Below are 6,823 nucleotides of genomic sequence, written 5' to 3'. Positions count from 1 at the left end.
TAAATACATAGCTTTGAAAAAAGTCTGGTTTGGGTTGGGGGTACCCCCTTGTAGACCCATCTCAGTCCAGTCCTAGCTGCCCTTCTGCCTAATTTCAGGGGGATTTCCACTTACCACGCCTTTACCATGGGACCACCGCTTACCTCAACCTTCTCCCCAAACCTCCTCCAAATGCCTACGCACTCATCTCCAAGACCTCTAATCTCACCCTCAGTAGCTGACTCTCCCTGGGCTTGTCACTCTGGAGTTGATGGTCGACGCCTCGATCGAGTCAGGTCTGCTTTGGCACCACCACCCGACTCGAGGTTTTCATCTGTGGAAAAGGCATGCCAGCAACTTCTGAACAGTGGCACACTCGTGTCAGCAATGATGATGTTGGGCCTGAGGAGTAGGATTTAGATCTAGAAGAGAGGGAAGACTGGTGCCATGATCCAAGCACATGAACCGTGGGATGAACTAAGGTGGCATGATTGAACCAAAAAGATTCGAAAGATGACAGAAAAGGAAGGCACACAGTGTTATTTAGAGATGAGTGCTAAGCTCAATGTCTCTTAGAAGTCTCTACGACTCTAAGCTTGAATATTCAAAAGAAGAACAGGACAGTCCCCAAGGTGGGTGGGAACGGAAAGGCAGCAGGAAGGTGAGAGTGCATGAGATGTGGGAGGGAGGGAGGGAGGGAGCAGAGGAGGTGCACACTGTGGGGAAGTATCCAGACTTAGATACGTTCCTGTGAACTGCTCCTGAGACCTCAAGTTAGAAATACAGGATGGAGTTACAAAAAGGGCTTCCGCTCTCTTTAGTTATTTGTGTCGGCAAATACTCAAAACTGTAGACGAAACTGATGTATCAGCGCCCATGCAGGGAATTACTTGTATATGGTCCTTCTAACCACGGCTTTACAATACCTGCAAAATGATCAGGTGGGGTTGTATAAATAAGGTGCATAACCCATCAAGCAATTAGACAGTTTTGCTAATGCAAATAAGATGCATGAAACCCTTATAGGGGATTGGTCAATTTTGCCATCCCACTAGGCTTAACGGGAGCCAATCCCAGAGGTTTGACTACCATCAAGAAGAGCTGAGAGCAGAGTCTTTGGGGCCCAGGGTCCTTGCACTAAGAACCTCCTAGACCCAGAAGTTGTAACACTGAAGATGGCACAAAACAGGAGTATAGGCCCAGCAGGCTGGGCTCACCAGCCCACCAACTGGCAAGAGCAGAGCACCATCAGGCAGGGGCTTCCTGGCAGAATGGGCTGCCTTTGGGCACTTATTGGTGGAGCTAGAGAGCTTAATAACACTTGCCAGAGCAGGACAGGGGCTGGGGACTGAGGAAGAGTCCTGCTTGTGGGCATAGCTAAGAAGCTGTTGTGAGAAACTGTATCCCGAGTTGTTTCTCTTCGCACCATGTTGATCCTCATCCTGAACTGTAGCCTGTTACATTCCTAATGAACCCCATGACTGTGAGTGTGGTCTGTGAGTTCTGTGTAGCAAATGAATTCTCGAAAGAGGAGAGAAACAGAGAGGGCCCTGGAAGGGCCAGCTGGTGTCACCATTGATTCCCTGAGGTAGAAGTGCATCTGACCTCCACCTCATAAGGGTCATCAACCCTGGGGTGATGCTGCTGATGGGGCATGGCTCACATCCTCGTGAAGTTGAAGGCTCTCAGGTGCCATACCTGTTTGATGCTGAGGGAGAAGAGAAAGGGTTTGAGGGCTTAGGAGGTACAGGAACTATTAAAAGTCCAACCAGGAACCACAGGGGCTAGCGTGGGTGCTGGATAATAGTGTCAGAAAATCAAATGAGGAAACAGTTTCAAGAGAGTCAAGTATGTCACATGTGACAGGCTCAGTCAACTAACTTCGTCACCTCCTCCAAGAAGCCTCTTCTGCTCACCCACCTGCAGCCCTCTCTTTCCTATGAACTTTCGTCCTTGGTTCGTAAGGGGCATATCGCCCTCTACACATGACAGGCAGACAAAGCACCTCCTGCAGCCTCCAGGCAAGGCTTGAGCACATGGGTCCTCACGAAAGCTTTGTGGAATCGATGCATTTGCAGCAAGTGATTCTCCTGTGTGTGCTTTCCTGAACTTACTGCCAAATCCAATTTATGAATGTGTGCCTATAAAACCAAATCACACGGTGTTTGGGGTTTAGCTGTTCTAATACTCACAAAACTCCACTACAGAGCCATTCCAGGACAGGCAACACCTGCAAGTAGTCTCACTTTTTCTGTTAGCTGATATGTCAAAAACAATAGAGAGGAAACCTTTCACAAAAGCATTTGCGATCAAGCATGAGCTAAATTTATAAAGTTGTGCATCCTTGTTATGTTTTGTTTTCCTGGAATTTCTTCAGCGTTTGGATTTTCCTGCTTCCTTCCTTGCCTTCTGTTCTTAATCCAACAGCTTCAAAGGTAACGGCTTCAAGAAGAATTCCATGAGAAGAAGTAGAATGTTGGTTCCTGCAGCAGCCTACAGCGGGGTACTTTCACCGTGGCTAAATGAAAGAGGGGCGGGGGCCCAAAAAGTGTCACTTCAGGAACTTTACACAACCGCAGGCTCTGAGAATGTTCTACTCCACACGCAGAAAAACGCATGAACAAAGGGATCCTGATGAAGCATTAACCCAACGGCTAAAAGAGCAGCCATTGAAGACTCCAAATGCTCTCTTCTTTCACAGCCTAGTTGCTTGCAAGGGTAGGTGACACTTTTTACCGTGACTTGTACCTTGCATGAGCACTCCAAATCACGGCAACTTGGTTTGTGCCAGCCCTTCGTCGGTCATCCATTCCACGAGGCTAGCTTTCAGCAGTGGAAAGTTACTGAGCGGCAGTTATTGAGCTAAATGGACACTCACCCCCAAGCCTGACAGCCTGTTGAGCATCTGTCAAGGTCACCTGCTCCCTTCTTACATGCCTTTATCTTTGCTTCCAGTGTGTGCATTCCCTCCTCCTTCGCCTCCCCCTTTTTCCGCCTTGTAGCTCTGGGAGTGCCTGGGGCCCCTCACCTGGGTACTGTTCTCATTCTCTCTTCCTGGGGATTCACGCCAACTCCTTGATGGCTCCCAAACGTCTCTGCAGAAAGTCCTCGCTCACATTTCAAATAACCTGTTTCTGTCTGTACAACCCTTACTGCAGTCGCTCCGGTGCGAGAAGCCCCATGCGGGCCAAGAGAAGTCGTTTTCTCCACTCCTGTGCCCATCTAGTTAAAGGGCACCTCCAGAAATCGGTGCATTGTCCTTAACCCTGGCCTCTCCCTGCACCTCACATTCAGTAGATGAGCATCGTCCTTCAGTCCGACCTCCAGAGCACACCTAGAACCTGTCCTCTCTCAGGCAGTCTTCACCGCCATTGCTGGAGTTCAAATGCCCATCACGTCTCCCCAGCTTTGGTGCTCTGCTCATTAAGCAGGCTCCGACCTTCAGATTTGTTCTCCCCAACCCCTGTATACTACCTTCCACGATAAAAACCAAGACATCAAACTCACTGCCACCGAGTGGGTGCCAACTCACAGAGACCCTACAGGCCAAGGTAGAACTGCCCTGTGAGTTTCCGAGACTGTAACTCTTTGCAGGAGTAGAAAACCTCCTCTTTCTCCCATGGAGTTGCTGGTGGTTTTGCTGGCCTTGCGGTTAACAACCCAACTCATCACCACTAAATTACCAGGGTTTCCATGATAGTCTTTGTAAGATGCAGATCCCATCTTGACAATTCCCAGCAAAAATTATTTTTTCCAAAGCTCTCAATTCCAACTCTATATTTACCCCTCCCCTCCATGTTCATTAACCAGCAGACTGGCTCTGGGGTTCCTCTTCCTCCTCACCCCATCTCCCCTCTCCCAGGGTCCATCGTCCCACTCATTCTCTGCGATGCATCTCAAAGGACAGCTCTTCTAAGGATCCCAGAAGCATCCTGGGTTTCCTGACCTGCACTGAGCCTCTGGCCACTGCTCCATGATAGAGCTCTTCCCACAGGATCACCATCACTGAGTCACAGCTTACTCTGCCCATTTCTCCCAGTCCCTGAGAATGGAGACCCATGTTTCCACATCTACGGTTTGCAAGCTCTAGTAAAGGAGCTTCAATCCAATGAAGCCACAAATGACTGATGGTCCGGAAGCCTGCATTCTGATACAGCATGCCTTGGTATCCTTGGAATCATAGGATGCAATCAAGGACAAGACACATCCAGGATCAGTGATGTTGAGAGGCAAAAAATTTACGAAGGCATATTCATTGAAATACATCATACAAACTTCACAGATGTATTCACCAGATTATAAAGGCATTTTTTAAAGCTAAGTATAGCAAAATAACCCATAGCTTTAAAAAAATCTCAAGTATTCCCACATGAAGGGAGCATACATATTACTTTGAAAGGCAATTATGTTACATTAGCCTATCTTTCCACTCAAATATTAAGGAACTGGTTGCTAATGCACCAGCGCCAGCAGGCTGACACCACATAAGTCACTTAACTGGGCAGGCAATGGGTGGAGGAAGCTTCGCAAACAGAAGCTGTCTGCTGTCTTCAGTAATGCTGCTGCCATGACCCTACAGTGCCCACTGAGCCCTGGGGCATCTGAGCTCTACCTTCAGAGGAGAGGGGACATATGCTTTGTCCTGAAACTTCCCAAGGGGAGAGAGGCTCTTTGAAAGGTTTCCAACTATCTGCCTAAATAAGGTAAGACACCCAAGTTCTCTGCCACTGAGCCGACATCGACTACAGCAACAGGGCAGAGTACAACTGCTCCTTATCGTCCCGAGACCACAAATCCTGCCAGGAGCAGCCGGCCTCATTGTGGAGTGGCTGGTGCTTTGCTCACTGTGCCACCAAGGCATAAGATACAGAATCCCCAAATAATAGCAAGCTTTTCTTTGAAAATGGAACACACTCACTATTCAGAGGGGGCAGACAGGAAGCCTTGGGGTGGGGTGAGGGGCTCTGCTGGGCAGAGCTTTCACGGAACACATTTTTGCATTTCCCCCCCTGCTAGGTGAGTATCCAGCAATAAGCACTGAGTTAGTGCATCTGGCGGCATCGCCTGAGAAGGTTCTCCCTGGTCAGTTAATTTTTTCATCAAAGCAGTTTTGCTCTAACCTCCCTTTTTCGTGATGGCCGATTTAAGAGAACAGCATACAGCTGTGAAATGTTATTTCCTGCTCAGGAAAAATGGCACAAAAGCTATGGTGATGTTGAACACAGCGTACAAGGACAGCACTAAGGGAAAACTCAAGTGTACAAATGGCTTTCTCGTTTCAATAAAGGTGAAATGTCAACTGATGACAAACCTTGTTCTAGACATCTGTAAATTTCCCAAATAGATGAAAATGTTGACTCTTTCCACCAGGTTAGCTTTCTGGTAGAGGAAACCAGCCTCTAACAACTGAGGGGTCTGTAGGTACAATAGTACAGTTATAATATATAAAGGGTAGAATAAAGTCATAGAAGGTAAGAGAGACTAGAATAAAGGAGTCAGACACATTTTATAGTAGCATGCTCACCTCAGCCCCTTTTGGTGGTCCACATGGAGGTGGCGGGAGAGCAAGTCTTTACTGTCTTGGGATATTTATAGGTAGCCATAAGACATGCATATTCAGTAGTTACATACGTCACAAGGTAGGTGGTAACCACAATAAACTCCTGAGCTCACAGGTGAGAAAATCCAAGACCTGCATTGGGGGAGTCATGAGAGGGGCTGGGTGCCATGGCGAGATGAGATGGCCAGAGAATGTCTGCTTCTACGGGGATTTAGACTCAACCACATGCTCACTTTAAGGCAGCGTAGCTGTTGGGGGAGAATCTGCGGGAATATTTAATGCAGGATAATGTACTTGGACTTTATAACTTAACAAAGTGGTGGCTTTCCTACTGTGGAATACAAGCTTTCCAGATTCCCTGTTATAAGGTAGGGAATGTAGTCCTCCTCACATCTCCCTTCGTGTTAGTTTCCCACAGCTTTCTATGCAGAGGGTCTGAAAAGATTGCACAACAGTGTACGACAAAAAAGGCCTGATTTGTGGAAGACGGGGGACTGGTTTTGCTACCATGTGCACACAGCCATTTCAGTGTACTCATTTTTAGCAAAAAACAGCATGCCTCTTTCCCCACACACCTTACTAACCTGACCTCTCTCCATGCGACTTTTTGTTTCTATAAATGAAGAGGGACATGAAAGGACAGTGATTTGACAAAATAGAAGAAGTGAAATTAAAAAAACGAGGAGGTTCTGTCAGCCATCCAAAGAGCTGAGTTTCAAAAACATTTCCAAGAATGGAATTGCAGATATGACAAATGTATTAAGTGTGAAGGAGAAGGCGGTAATTGCTAATTTTTTTAATACATAGCTTTGGGGGTGGGGGGTACCCTCTCATATACTAATTCCCAGGAGCATCCTGCTTCCTTTATTCCAAGTCCTTACCTTGCTTGTCAGAGTGCTCAAGGGCATGTGACCTCCATCTTGGAGGGCTGTGCTGACTCCGAGACCACATGCCCAACCATTCAGCTACGTGCAAGGTATAGATAGATGTATAGGTAGACACATTTTAAGTCACTCATCAATGAATACATTTTACATAATTAATCATAGTCTGCTGTGTCTTTTTTTGACCCATGATCAGAAATTTTTTAAAAAATTTTTATAAGAAATCATGTTATTGGGGCTCATACAACTCTTAGCACAATCCATATATACATCGTGTCTATCACATTTGTTGCCATCATTTCCAAAACATTTTCTACTTGAGCCCTTGTTATCAGCTCATTTTTCCCTTCTCTCCCTCCCTCCCTCCCTCATGAACTCTTAATTTATAATTACTGTTTTA

Source organism: Tenrec ecaudatus, chromosome 4, assembly GCF_050624435.1.
Source record: "Tenrec ecaudatus isolate mTenEca1 chromosome 4, mTenEca1.hap1, whole genome shotgun sequence".
Lineage (NCBI taxonomy): Eukaryota > Metazoa > Chordata > Mammalia > Afrosoricida > Tenrecidae > Tenrec > Tenrec ecaudatus.
This window is presented reverse-complemented; position numbering follows the sequence as displayed.